Source organism: Lichenostomus cassidix, chromosome 4, assembly GCF_008360975.1.
Source record: "Lichenostomus cassidix isolate B80296 chromosome 4, HeHo_3.0, whole genome shotgun sequence".
NCBI lineage: Eukaryota > Metazoa > Chordata > Aves > Passeriformes > Meliphagidae > Lichenostomus > Lichenostomus cassidix.
In genome coordinates this window covers 26,217,664-26,233,889 of record NC_139484.1, presented here as the reverse complement: position 1 = coordinate 26,233,889, position 16,226 = coordinate 26,217,664, and positions in this window count along the sequence as shown.

The window sequence follows — 16,226 nt, the reverse complement described above, 5'->3', positions numbered from 1 at the left end:
TAATGTTTAAAAACCAAACCAAAATATCTTCTTTGCACATAAAACAAGTAGCAAGACATGTTGCTATGTTACTATGATTAAACCTTAAAAATGAAAAGAAAAGGCAAATTTCACTTCCAAATCCTGTTCTGCTCAGGTTCTTCCTCCTTTCCTATTTACATAGTTTTTGAGGATATTTTGTACCTGAGATCAAGGTATCATTGACCTTTAAGGAACCCTAGAATATTTCTTGCAGTGTTCAGAGTGAAGCCACAATTTGCTTACTGTGTTATTTCTGGTCCTCATGTCCAGGCAAATAAGTCTTTGATCCGTTTTCCCAAGACCTTTCTTTGCAAGAGATGTGGATATTCTAAACTCCATGCCTATCTTCTGCCATCTGAGCCATCTGCACACGGTAGAAGAGGCAAGATGAGAAGGAAAGCCCAATATCAGAGGTGAAAGAGATTAAAATGCAAATAAATGAGAGCACATTTTAAGACTGCCATGGTAGTTTGTATTTGACATAAAGGCAGCATGGCAGGTTTTCCCCTGTTACTGTGACAGGTCACCATTTCTAATCTCAGGGTCATGTCCAAGTTCTCTCTTTCATAATTGCTTGGGCTGACATCTATTTTGACCTTTTTTTATTCTGGCCTTCCTGAATGAGGGAAGTCACAGAACCATAAAGAGGCAGAAGTTCCATAAAATGCCATAATGATTATGAAATGGGACTACTATCCCTCTGGCCTTCGGTATAAATGTATACATAATGTGCCATGATATTTTAACCCTTGAAAGTTGCTGAAGTACACATATTTGCCCTGTTTGTTACAATCTGAGAGAGCTACACACTGTGCTATTTGTTTGTGATACAATATGAAATATGTATTTAACTATAATCTCCTTATTTTTAATAAGGAATTATAATAATTATAACTATTATAATTTCATACAATTATTCATTTTGCTGCTCTGAACAGTCCCAATAGCTGTCTTGACCACGATCTGCCCATTTTGTTTTACTCAATTTTCTGTTTAGAAGCATTAGATCTGCAAAACATCTCTGAAGTTAGAAGCTGTAGAAGTATTACATTGACCAAAAAGCACAAAGAACAATTGAATCTCAGCTAGGACAACTATGATGCACATGTTTTCTTTTTGATTGCTAGCTACACAGTGTTGGCTACCTTCTTGTATACACTGTGTTGTGATAAAACTCATAGTCCAATGTCAAGTTGATGACAAGTGACTAAAAGAAACTGTCAACAGTCCTTTGGAAAATAATCTCTACAAAGTTATTGCTTAACAAAAAAAAATATTGTCGTATCTATCCAGTAATTAGGACATGACATTTAAATAGCTGTATTATTACACAATCCTACCCAAGGAACCTTATGTAAGTTATTGATTACTACTGGTAATAGTAATTGGAAAACAAAAAGACATATACTAACTTCTAAAGCACAAATACTTAGGATAATAGAGTCACAGAATGGTTTGAGTTGAAAGGGACCTTAAAGGTTATCTCATTCCAACCTCCCTGTCATGAGCAGGTTGCTCCAAGCCCCATCCAGCCTGGCCTTGAGCACTCCCAGGGATGGGGCATCCACAACTTCTCTGGGCAACCTGTTCCAATTTCTCACCACCCTCACAGTTCAGAATTTCTTCCTAACATACTACACCCTTTACAGAGCTACCTGAATTCTGGAACCACTCCCATTTCACTGTATGGTTTTTTATTAATATTACTCTTTTTAAGATGACCTATGCTAGTGATGCAACATTTATAATTTTGATGCAAATTTTGATCAAATTTTGATGCATTTTTTAAAGCATCTGAGATGCAGATATTTAATGCCAGCAAGAGCCAGGGGTTTGATCAGCAAGGTACTACAGAGCAGGAAGAGGATGACATTTTCCCCATTAGAAGGTAGAGCATAAATCCAGGCAGGGTTGTGGTAATCTGATGAGTATGAGAATATGGTGAAGGGTTGTTCACATGCCAGTGCTGCCAATAAAGAAGATGCTAAGGTGTCACCACGACACTGTCATTGGGAAGGAGCTCCCTCCAGGTGAAACTGAGGCAATGCAGTAGGTTGTCAAGGAAGAAATCACTACATGCTCTCACCTAGCTCAACAGAGGAAGGAGCTTCAGCACTGCCTCTTTTGTGCAGTTTCTCATACTGCAGATATGTAAAGTTGAGCAAGATGGGTTTGGGCATTGCAGAAATAGCTCAGCACTTGAAGAACCCTCTCTCTTCAATTTAGAGATGTGTTTAGTTCTCAGAGTTTTATATACAGCCCCTTTCATACTGGTATTATTTTACTTAATCTCTTCTTTGCTCTCTCTCTAATACCATATACTACTATTAAATAGCATTATTACAACTGAAAAAAAATTATTTTCTATCATAGACAGCTTCAAATACAGCAAAATCAATAGGGAATTAAATGTTTTACAATAGTAGAGTCACCCAGGAAATGTGTACTAAGTCATACATTGTCCAGCAGGCAAATAATATCCTTTTTAATAACTATAGTGCTTATTCAGTCATCCCAAATGATAAACTAAGAGTATTATCTGCTCAAAACTCTTTCTTACTGGTATGGTATTTCTCAGACCAAGAATAGAACTTCTTGGGAGGTGTAGCTATAGAAATGAAGTCTATGACTTCTGCATGCACATCAGATGCTGACACAACATAAACTGACGTAATTCTCCTATAAAAAAGCACCCTGGCTACTCTGCAGCCAGGAACAGCCCTGCCCCAGGCCTGGTAATATCCATGACTGCCCATATAGCAAAACACATCTCTTTGTGCTGAAAGCCAACAGAGTGATACCTTCTTTCCTGGTGTGTATGTAAAATTGCCTTACATTTTTTCTTTAATCCTATAAGTAAACAAATAAATTGTCAAAGTTTTTAAATTGTTTTTTACTAGTTCTCAGCTTCTGGAATTGTTCATTGTTCTGACACCATACCAGTGTAGTCAGCACACTATAGAGATCATTGTACAAACCTCTTTGTACATAAAATTTTATTAGTTTTTAGTAAGACTATATGTGGAAGACCAAAGCTTTTCTTTTCTTAATTAAAGGCACTTTTGAAATATGTTAGAATAATCTATAAGTTATGCATGTATTGTTTAATGTCCTAGCCATAATTTCCACTCAGGAGAATATAGAAAGGATCAAATAAATAGCCCTGGAAATACATGATTTTTAAAAAAATATAACCCCAGAACTTCAGCCAAATAGGGAAGGAAGTTCTTCAAAAATCAGTTGGCTTGTCTTGGAACTATAAAACAGAAATATAGCTCCATAGTTTCATGAAAATGTTATTTCATGTAATATTCTCTAAGGTAAGATAGAACTTGGAATGGGAATAAAACGTTTAACAAGGTGAGATACTCAGCATCCAAACTGTATTTCACTGAAAAATCTTGCCTTCCCCAAGAGGTCAATCTCAAATGTCCAAATTGATTCAAAGATAATGGAATAATTCTCGTGTTACAATGATTTTCACAGTTCAGCTACATTTTATCAAATATATCTTTTTTCATTTGTTCAAATCATGTAATTAAGAACCATTAGGTACATTTTTACCATTTGATTAAGTCATCCTTAAGTTAGTATTGAAACTAAGATAAATTGCTTTCCATGATTAAAATGTCAGACCCTGGCAAGCTCTGGGAATAGACTTCCTGAAAGTACATTGCTCCTCTGTGAGGTCATAAGAAACAATGTGGGGACATTAGTGGAGTTTCCATGCAAACATACCAGGACTTAAGGATTACAAGGCATACCCACTATTTTTATAGACTATACAATACTTTTCCCAGTGCAGCTGCATCCTGAAAATTACTTGCAAATAGTCCTTGCTTGCATAAATAGCTCAGCTGGGCTTCTCTGTAACAAAGACACAGTAGTCCTTACCCAGGCGACAAACCCCACAGATCCACACAAGTGGTATTTTGCCAGGGTGAGACTAAAAACTTAGGAAAAAAAGAATAACATATGTTTGAAAGATGAGTAGGTTTCAGTACAAAGAGTTCAAATCTAACCAAACTTTGCAGGACAGAAATAAGCACAGCTGGTTTTACACTCTGTACCTCTGGTGAATGTTTAAAAGAAATGAGTGCTGAAAATATGAAGAAAAGGTAGTTTCAAGAGTCTCTTAAAGCTCTGTCACAGTGTACTCTATTCTTTCTTTCTTTCTCCTCCTCCCAGTCTACATATTAAAAAAAGGAATTTTATATCTGTGTAGCATGTCATTCAGTGACAGGTTTTATAAAATTTGGTGAGGGTAAAACCCAGATGCCGAAAAGGCTGGTTTAAGCCATATTTTTATACTTTATAGACATTCTTTGATTAGAAATAGCAATCTCTGAAGAAGATGGATGGAAAAAAATCCCAACTTAGTCTTCCTTGCAAGGTTAGCTTTGGTGATTGTCTCTAGATATCGGGCAGCAGGTTCACCCATGTAGCATAAAGCTGTGTGTATGTCCTCCCTTCCACTGGGGCTCAGAGCAAGCATGGTGGGGGAGTGATAGCTTTTGTGGGGTAGACTGCAGCTTTTTTCCTCTATATAGTGCAGATCTATTTTTTTCGCCCAGAAGATTGCAGAACTTGTTGGCTTCTGTGAAACACAAAAGGAACTGTGGGAAAGTGGTGAAGGACTTTCATCAGACAAAAGGATTATCCTGTTTTCTGCAGTAAAGCAGGTGGCTGCCAGCTGAAGTATGTGCAGCATTTGTACTCTTAATTTTTATTGCATCTAGCCAGCTAGCTAACTCGAGTGGGAACTCCAGGATATTTATGTGAATTAAGAGCCTCCATCTCAACTCTCCACTTCACCTGACTGATGAGCATCCAGGAGAATGAACACTCCTATCATCTGTACAGTTCCTAAGAAGGAAGTAAGCACATATACTCTGGGGGATCATGTTGACACACTTCATTGCAAGCAAGTAATCCTAGACAAAACACAGTCAGGTGAAGAGATATATTTCAATGAGCAACTGAGCATTTCTTAATGAATGAGGTATTTAATTTTAATGGAAGAAAACAATGCCTGACACTGAAATCATACTAAAATCACAAGTAATTCTCATGAGATCTGTCCATAAACAGCAGGAAATCATGCTTTGATTGACAGAGGCACACATAGCTCTAACCTATGTAGAAGTCACAGAAAGAAGATAATTGAGCTCATCAGGATCTGTCTTTATGCATTCTCACTCTGCAGAACCTTAAAAGCCTACTGTGCCAGCCCACTCACCAGGAAGTATTTACACAAATTTTATATGCCAAGGAAGTTGAGGCTCTGTCTTGTCACAAAACTTTCCATAGCTATTGAAAGTTTGTATGACTTTACTTCAGCCCTGCTGTGGCTCTCATACAATATGGTATGTGCTATTTACTTACCCTGTGTGTTCCAGAGGCTGTAGGACAGGCGATACTCACTTTACAGAAAAGCCATATCAGTCTTAGTGTCACTGTTGAGTGACTAGCTCTAGGCGATGTTTACTGAATGTTAATTTTGATCTGGTATATATTCTGAACCATTTATTTCCTCATAGTCCTACCCATACTGTATCCAGCTGTGTCACAAATATTGACTTTTCATTGCAAAGGGAGGTGAATGTGGGGTGACAATATTCATTCATGTGTTTATCTAGACTTTGAGATACTGACTCTTGGTTTTGTCGAGTACTACAACTGTTTTCTCTCTTTTATAGTCAGGTCTAGCTTGGAATTCAGATGCACTTGTGTATGCTTACTATTTTTACAAATTAGACCTCAGTTTTCTCTGTTGTATTCCAAGAAAGTGAATGAAAAACTAGGAAAATCTGCTTTTAGAATGACTTTCCTATCACATTTACTCAGAACAATTCTACAGAAGAGGCAAAAATCAAGGTAATTTGTTCAAGGAAGAATTTCCCTATAATAATTTTAATAATAATTCCCTGCAATTGTTTTTAATTCCTAAAACAAAAGAACCAAAGGTTAATTCTAAACCACTTTTATTTCTCCCCCCCCCTAATTTCTTCCTTCTCTGACGTAATTTCTTATTTTCAATGGACCAACAAAACCAAGTGCCTCTTTCCCTACTCTCTAGTTTTCTAGCTGCCTTTTCTGTCAATGTTTCTGTGGCTTGTCACAGAGATGGAACTTGAGCCCAAACTCTAGACTGGGATAACAAACATTAGAGTGGGTTGGGAGCCCAATTTTGCTGACACTTGCAGAACACAGAAGAATGGTGAAATATTGGAACCAGGAGCTTCATCCTGGTCCATGGACAATGGCACTGAACTATTGTGCTGACTGGAGGAAGCTCAGAAAGAGGTAAAAAGCACCAAGTTCATGGAGTTATGGGAATTACTCTCTCCCCCACATTCTTGCACAGGGTATAAAATATATGTGGGGCTGCAGTCCTCCATTCAGATGATCTCACCTGTTGCCTCACATATTTTTGGAACACCACTTACTGCAAAATGCCCCAGAATTATGTGGGGTCATGGCTGTCTACTTATCTTCAATATGGCCTTAAGATACAAATATTTTGTAATAAAAACCATCTGGAATTACCTATAAATAATAAAATCCAGCAAAAGCTGTTTATACTCTCATGCACTGTTGTTCTGATAATTCTGAAGTAAATGAGATACCTACAATTGCCATAAGTGGACTATAACTCCAGGTAGCAAACTTCCACCTGCAATAAAACTGAAAAAGAAACTAGATAGGTGATAAAGAAGTCTACTATGCTCCTGACAAGGACTGTGGCTGAGATTCCATCATTGTGGACAGCCTGGTTCATTTTAAGTCAATTTCTTTGATTTACAGATGTCATCCATCAAAATGAGAAAGATGTGGTTTTGCACCAGCTTTTGCTGAAATTTTCCTCTTTGAAAAGAACGTAACTGACCATCTCAAAGTACATCTCCCTTAATCTTTCTATCCATACAGAACTCTCTGCAGTCAGAATGTTTCATTATTTTATGTCTATTTTGCTTAATTTAAGGGGTCATGAGCTATTAGGAACATTTTCAAAAAAGTATCATAAAACTGTTATTGTCAGTGCCATGACATTTCATGTTTACTTTTAACATGATGCCAGTGCTTGCAGAAATATATGAAATATACATAATGCATTTACTTGGGACCTGCAATCAATTGTAAAGGTAGATCTTATTATTGTGGTGTGGTCCACAATATTCTCTTGATTTTTCTGACAGAAAACTATAATAATCAAAGATATAAAAGAACTCATTGTTGTTAAAAGTTGTCCTCTCTACATCTGAAACATTTGGATCTTCATATCTTTTCTGTAGCTCTTGCGTTTGTTCACTCAGTCATTTTTATCAGTGTAGGAAACTGCAACCACAGCCATAGAATAAGATCATTTTTACTGGGCAGAATTTTACATCTTTTTCTTTTCACACTCTTTTCACTGTAGAATTGACTCTGCAGGTATGTCAGGCTGAAACTGCACATTTGCAAGCCCAAAAGTATGACCTTTGAAATCAGATATCTGAATTTGGAATCCAAAGCGCAACTGAGGAAGAAACAAACCTAAACCCAGGAATTAATTCACCTGGATATTTCCAAAACTGTAATATAAGAATCTAATTTTTAAAATTTTATAATCTAAGAAGAATGTTTATAAGTGAAGCATTCCTATTAACACCTAAAATAAATGAGCATAATGTCACAAAAGTGCACAACCAGTCAGTCACTATGAATCTCTGCAAGAATACCATGCAGTGGAAAGACTTTTCTTTTTTCATTTTCTTCTTTCCCCTACTCATAACCAAATAAAGAAACCCCACTCACTTAAGAAGTGATTGTGTGTAGACCTTTGAAGCCAAGGAGGGTGACAGCAAGGGCAAGCGGCTTATTTCAAGGGTCACATTTCATTTGCATAAGCAAGTAACCATAGGGCACTGTGGAATATCTGTAAATGGATTTCATTACAGAAATTCAGCTTAAAGGGACTATAAATAATCCTCTGACAAACAATGTATATTGCTTCAAGTTCTTCTGTAATAAAAATATTTTAGTAATACAACAATCCGTGAAAGCAGGAAATGAAATAGGAGGAGCTGCACATCTTCCCCTTTTCTCTCTCAGGGCAACATTATATTGTAATATGTTTTAGAGGAAAAAACGTGATATTCATATTATTTTAGCAAAGTAATCCTACAAAAACAAGGTTATATAATTCCATATGTCTGAGACAGGGTGGCTAAACAAATAACCAGATCTTTACGAGCTCTTCTCCCCTGGAGATCATCTGTCCAGCAGGACAGGTGTACAGGCTGCATGGTATTCTGCCCAGAGGAACATCTCGAAATATATTAGAGTGTGTAAATCTTCTTGGATGAATTTCAGTGGAGAAGCCATTTAAAGTACACATTTTAATGGGTTGACCTTTTTTTTTCCCATATGAAGAAGCAATAACTGCCTAAGGCCCCAGTTCAGCCAAAGCATTTCAGCAACTCACCAACTTTGTGCACATTTAACTGCTGTTTCCTTCAGTAGGACTTAGCTATATGGTCAAAAGCTTTCCTAAGTGGAGAGAGATGTACTGCAACATTAATAGTGCATATTTTGTACTCTGATCTATTAGTCCCCAGCACTGAAGTGTGTTCAAAGCTAGATGCAGCTAGGTGGACAGCAGACCACTCAACAAATTTCAGTTAAAGCACTGAACTTCTGCGAGGGTGAGGGCCAAATAGTTACTTTTGCAATTTTCATATAGAAATACATCCACTGCAGTATTCCCATAAAGAAATATGGCTTGCCATTTTCAGAGAGGAGTTTGGGATATTATCTCATCATGGCTTCACCCCTGCTTGGGATACTAGCAAGGAAAAGCCCTGTTTTGATGGGCATGGATGCTCTCCTCTGCACTGGTAGTCACCTCTGTGAGAGAGATTTGGCAGTGCCCCAGTCTAGCAGAAAAGGTCTCACCAAATAGTCTGCCTCTATTCTTTCTAATAATATACTTGTAAAGAAAAGAAAAATGTAGAGATACAAAAGGAAGGAAAAAGCAGCCTTTAAAGCTGTAACTTAATTTCCGTTGATGTTAATTTTTGTTTTAGATTGTTTACCTTTCTAATAACTATAATTATTCTCACACTGGCATGGCTGTTTTCTCTGGAATAGATGTGCTCACAGTGAAAAAATCCAATTGAATCAGAGCATGTAACGAGAAAATGTAATCCATCGTTATTAAAAAAGACAGCTTACCTTTATCTGGGTGTTAAATAGTACAAATCCATGAGAGTCAGTGAATGTTTTGAAGTAAAAACGAAGGGCATTATGAAGGCTGAAGTGGATTTGTCACTGAATTATACGTATTACCTCAGAAATGGCCTAATATGTGGTTGGGGAAACTATGTATTTAGCAGTGGGAGAAGTGAAAATAAGCACATTTGTTCATTTTGCACATTTCCAGAGATACTGGATGATGTCTTAAATATCAGACTATTTTGTGGAAAATCTTAAGAGGAAAAGGAAGCTTGTCCCTGAACAGAAATCACAGTTGTTTCACAGTTTATACCTGCCTGCTGCTTCTGGCTCTCTGTGGATCAGGAAATGTGCGCCAACTTGCTGCATGTGAACTTAGGCAGCACAATCACAGGTACTGGCACAAAATGCCAAGTTTGTCAAGGCACTCCCTGTCTACAGCTCTCCCAAGAAGTTGATCAAATCACTTAGCCATCTTCTGCTTCTCCATCTTTAAGGAGGTAGCATGAATTACTCCTCTATATGACATATTTCAACAACTACACAGCATGACAAAGCCACAGGGATACTTCATGATTTTTAGAACTTCAAGCATTTGTCATTCTGAAAACACAGCTGCTGTTCTCAGAGGAATAGATTTACTGTACCTTCCCCCCAAAAAATCTAGCATACTTCATTCCTAGGCTAAGGTTGTACTAGAAGACTGGGAAGCACTTATTACAAGTTCTGAAAAGAAAGCACAATGGCTTTACTGGAAGATTTATTTAGAGAGGCCTCAAGTTACATGGCTTGAATGCTTGTGATGCTGGGGGTTGCTTTGGGATAGGGTTTTGCTTGAATTCACAGTTGATGCAAAACTGGAGCTGCAGTTCAGGTGGAGTGAGGCACTGTTTGTGAACTTCCCCAGTTATGAATGAGATAGGAGAAATTTACACAGAAGTTCTTTGCTTCTAGGTCCAATTTTCAGAAACGTTTTCTTACCTGATCTACAAGTTCAAAGCAAAAGTTTGCAAAGAAGCAAATCTGACAAATATTCAGTCACATGGAACGTATGTAAGCCTGACAAAGCATATGCTAATCCACAGTCTTCTAACGCTACAAAAATGCAATGAATGGCTGCCAGAAAGAACTGCTGAATAAACCCAAAACTTAACCATGTCTCCTTCCCCACATGCTGAAGATCCTAAACTATTATGTCTCCAGATTTGTTGGCAAAGTAGTGATAAATTTGCCAAGATGCCTGTGAACTCTTCTTGTCATGGTTCAGAAACAGCTTTTTGTTAGGTCTTTTTTCCCCAGTGATGTCAAATGATGTAGCCTTGCTCAAAATATTTCATGGATATAGAGAAATATGTATGCGTTTAGTTTAGTTTTTACATACAAAAGGATTATACTCCATGGTGACATGAGGAAAGGCTGCTTACTCTAAATCACGGAGTAGCTGGGCTGAGTGGCAAGGTATGAGTTGATGGAGATAAACATTCAAAGAAAACAGGTTGTGTGTTTCTGTTGTTACTCATTCAAATACTAGAAACAGCTCTAATAACTTCAAGAGTGAATGAAATTTAGGTCTTCTATATCAAGAAAGAGTAAAAAAACACTGAATTTTTCTTTGGTTGGGGAAGAGGGATATACTTAGGACTGAGTGGAAAAAGTTCTCTCTAGTGGAGGAAACTACAGTTCTCAGTTTTATGTTACATATATTTATTTTCTGTTCCTGGTAGTGATAGAGACTGGATAAAAAAACATAGAAATTTATTCACTATAAGGAATTGTGGAATGGTTTCACATTGACAGGAATGAATACTAATTAAAAGAGTAAAATTTCTATTGCAACTTATATATTCTCTATTTAAATTCTATAATGGATCTAGAAGAAAATATGCTCCCAGTAGTAGTGGAGTTCCCCCCAAACTCTTTTTTTTTACAGGGAGTTCTAATATTTTTGATTATTTAACCAGAGAAGAAAATGACAAAGTCACATATTTTCCATGTGCCAAGTTTGAAACACACTAAATGCATATTTAGATTATCTTTTAATAATGCTTTTTCAATAGTAAATAGATGTCTGTGGCCAACTCTAAGGAAGAACAGATACCAATATTTCTGTGGTATATTGTCCTTTTGATCTCTAAAACAAGGTTTGTCATTGTATCCTGTGTTCATTGGGATAGTGCAGAGGGAAAAATATATATGATTCAAAATTAAGTGACAGAATCATCTCACAGAAAGCAAAGATAATGAACATAACTGTGACAGATTGGTACTCCTGATCTTCTTAAGATCCTCTATGAACATCAAAAGGCAACTTGGACACATGGCCTTGTAAGGCCTGGCAATGCATTTGATGCACCATGATAGCCCAATTTATTCTCACTTTTTCAAGAGTCATTTTTGATTCGTTACTGTTGTCTGTGGATCAGAAGGGGGAAGTGTACATGGCACGTGCATCTGGAAAGAAAATAGAGTAAACAAAACTAATTCTGAAGGGAGATGGCAACAGCAATGCTGGGAATCGCTGATTTAGCGAACAGGAACTATTAAGAAGTGGTGTGGAGTGAATGCAATCAAAGAAATGGTTTTGTTGAAACACGATCAGCTCATGGGCTATTTAGAAAAACAGGCAAACAGTGGTCAATTGTTCACAATGAATTATTCACCCTGTTCTATTGGAACACAACGATCCCAGAATGCAAAATTAGGAATTAATCAGGATGCAATCGCTCACTCCTCCTGTTTGGCATTGCCATTGACCTTATTGTTAGAGAAAATGTAGATGGATACAACACAGAAACAGCAAAGCTTAAGCAGCATGCCAAAATATTTAGATTTTAGCTGGCAATATGCCTCCTATAAGTCATAATCATCAGCAAAACAATGACCAAAACCACTGTAATATTTAAAGAAAGATGGGGTTTATCATTAATGATGAAGAAAACAAATTCAACAAAGTTTAGCAATCCCTCTTCCAGGCATTTTTTAGAAATATCTATCCACTGGAAATAAGTAAATCCATTTACATTCTTACTAATGGAAAAATCTGGGAAAATAACTAGAAAAATTATGTAATGAATCTGCAAGGTGAAAATCATCACAGAGTTCAACAACTATTTAATATCAAAAACTATCTACGAAAAAGGTAGAATTTTCTCATATGGAAATAAAAACAAAGCATCTGCCATGACAGCCTTTGGCTTCCTAAACAGACTCTTCACTGAGTTGAGCAGGATGCACAGTGGGGAATCCAGTGGGACTTCACAATGTGTGCACACAAAGGTGTGCAAAGTGCAGGCACAGGACACACAGACAGGCAGAGAGTTTTTCATGCCCTAAGCAATGCTGGGCTGTCTCAGAAGTATCCAGCACCACATACCAGGAGTTCCTCAACATTATTCCTTCATGTAACTTGTGGTAGAAGCTATACTAGATACACAAGATGATGCTTTCCAGATATGAGAGCCTCTTCTGCCTAGACTGAACTCTTCTGTATTCTAAAGGCTGTGCTTACTATTTTAATAGCTTTTAGTGCTTAATATTTAAGAGGCCTGAAGTGCTTATTATTTTAAAATATCAGTTTTTCTAGAAGCTGCAAAAAGCCTGAATGTGTATACTTAGGAATAAAAAATACTCAATACTTTGATTATTTCTGTACAAAACATTCCTATTAATTGCCAGAAGGCATTCCTGTATTTGCAGCCTCATCTTCAAAGGTGACATGGATTCCTATTAATATTTTGACTTAGTTTAAGAAAAATAAACATATTTCTATTTGTGTATTTACTGAGTATACTTTAGAGGGATAAGGTTTGCCGGCACAAATCCTAATTAGCTGAAAATTTTGATGTGTTTTTGGACAGGAGTATTACTACAGTTTTACCCAAGCAAAGCTTCTCACTTGAATGGGATCTACAAGCACACATTTGAAGTAAGCCAGACTTAATGTCAAGATGCCATTGCTCACCTCTGCTACTTAGGCTCTGAAATAAAGAGAGGCTTTTAATTCTGGTCCTCAAAAATAAACTAGTAACTTGTAAGTCAATTTGTTTCTTTTCTGATTTCCAAGTACTCAAGAGCTCTTTCAGAAAGGTGTTGCACAAAAGAAAAGGGTAAAGGAACATTCTCCAAATAAACATGTGAGAACTCCATATATAAACATATTTGTGCAAACAGGAAATAGCGACCCAGAAGGTATACAACAGTCAGTCTTCTAGGCTCCACTATGACACATCTTGCCCAAATCTCACTTTCCCTAAATTGTACTCTCATGTCAAGCCAGCTCTCAGAGAAGAAAGGGGCAAAGTTGCTCACCTCGGCTAATCTTCACTTCTCATGGCTGGGCTGTTCTGCCAGATTCTGTTTGCATAAGTGGCTTCAGCTACTGATTCAGCAGAGGGCTTGCTCTGTTGTGAGAGTATAGTCACATACTCCTAGCTACCCCTAGGATTTGGAAAGCAAATAAGCTTTACACTCCTCTGCTGTCTGCTTGCCCATGTGTCTTTGTGGAGTCAGGTTTTCTGCTTTACAATCAGTCTCCTGCTGGGTTCTATAATTGAGCTTGCAGATAAAATAATCTAGAGTGAATAATAGCTTGGAAAGAGTTCCTAATCTTCATTTTAGTGTTGCATCTTAAGACCACTTTTCCCTTTTCAGCCTCTGTGGTCAGGGCAAATTTCCTGACATTAGCTCAGATGTTGTTCTACCAGAATATATATAGCATACATGAGCAGCAATCATCATTACTCATTATCACTTATAATACCTTAATTATAAGCAGAAGCTTAATTCCTTATTTCAGGGTCTAATAGATAAAAAATATGCTAGTTAGAACAAGTTTTTTCCTTTGTCTCCAATGGACGAAAAAGGATTTTGTGTAATTGAATCCTTATCATACACACTGAATCTATTCACAGCAACTTAGGCACTGAACCCAAGAGCAGCTTCTTTTCCCCTCTGTATTTTACCATTCTTAAATATAGATATACAGTTCCTTAAATATAAAAAGTTAACGCTGCATTCATTTAGTCATTTAGCAATTCTAAGAGCATTTTTATATTATACATTCCAAGAAAAGCCACATTATGTTCTTAAACCAGTAACTAAATTCATTAGTCAACATAATTTTGTCTTAATAGCCTTGTCCTAATAGATTTCTTTTGCATATCTAATATACTCCATAATAAAAATAAAGTAAAAAAAATCAGGAAAATATGCAATGCAACATTAGAAAAAAATCCCAAACAAAATGGTACTATTTTCTACCACTCTAATTTGCTATGCTTATACTACTTGGTGCAAAAAGGGAAGCATAAAGTCAAATGTATGAGGACATCTGTCTAATTGGATCAGTTTTATTGCAATTTAACGATCAGTTAACAGCTTAAGAACCTTTTATTAGCTATTGACCTTGATCTTTTGTCTGTCCATACTATTAAGGAAATCAGAAAACAAACCTCATGACACTGCAGTTACCAGTTTTATGATAGGGGTATATATAGTGCATTCCTTCTATCTGTAAGGTGTGAACCTGTTCCATGTAGGATTTTCCATGTGAGCAGATCTACTGCGGAGACATCTATTAAAGGACTCATAGGCAGTAAATTAAACCTGACTTCAAAGACAGCCCATCCTCAGACAAATTAGGCTACAGAGATAGAAAAGGGCAGGGGCACTCATTAATCTATTGAAGGCCACCTTCTGAAATGCACTGTTGTTTCTAAGTTCAATCACCATTTCAAGATTAATTGTTCATAATTTTACAGTTTGTCTTTGTAAATTATGCACTATGAGGTGGTAAAATATTCCATCTCAGAATCAGTTCTCCTTTATTCTAGTTATCCTAGCAAGTAAATTGCTTTAATTCAAAATACATACAAGTGTTACTCTGAAGTCCTGAGGCTTAGAAGCTAATTTTAATGAAGTATTTTTCACAGTGAGATCCACAAAGTCGTTTCCTATGAGATGTTGTTTGTGTGTAAATTAATTACTATATAAATTTACTAGTATTGCTTTTCCTGTCATTTACACCATCATTTAGAGTGCTATAAAGGGGGAAAGAACACAATAATTCCATTGTATACTAATCCATAGCGGAAGATGAAGAACTGGCATATTTTGAAAGGTGCCTTTGTCCAACCTCCAAAATTCTGTTTCATGCTGAAGAAAATATGAATGATATAATTATGTGAAGATGAAGCTTTAGGTTTACTGGCTGAGATAAATTACCATCTTATGTTAAACCATAAATTTCCCCCAAACAGTTGAATAAAACAGAGCAACACTCATCTACAAAAACCTTTCTTAAAAAAATTCTTACTGTATTTCAGCTTCAAACCTTTCAAAGGATTTTCTCCTTTTTTTTTTTTTCCCTAAATGTAGGTCAGTTTTTAAAACAAAACCTTGCTGTTACAGGACATATAAATCTAAAGATTTCATAAAAAATATAACCCTGGAGAAAACTGAGAGACCATTTGTTTATGTACGACGCAGAAAGAGAAGACATTTGGCAAGAAATCCAGATTTCCCTACAAGCCTGGGAAGGATCACCTGTGAAGGAGCACTGAAGTGTCAGGCACACCTCCACTCAAGGCATGTGAGTTGTGTCTTATGAAATGGTTACTCACCCATGAATGCCTAATCTGGGATCTGGAATCGTGATCACCTTCACTTCCCAGGCTGGTAAATGCCTGGGGAAACCTCAGTTATGTCAGCTGATTGGGAAAGCTGGTATGGGGAAACCCATTACAGAAACACAAAAGATGAGAACCAACACTGTGTTCTTCCTCTCATTTGTAACTGTAAAATGGGTCAGGCACATGATGGAATTATGTGACCTGTGGAAGAATTTTAAAATTTTTATAAATATAATTTTATATATTAAAATTATAATTTTATATATTATGATATTATACGTATCATAATACTTATATTTGTGAACCCTACTGTTCAGCAGAATATAAGTTTTGTACACATTTTGTCAAAGCTTTGCTATT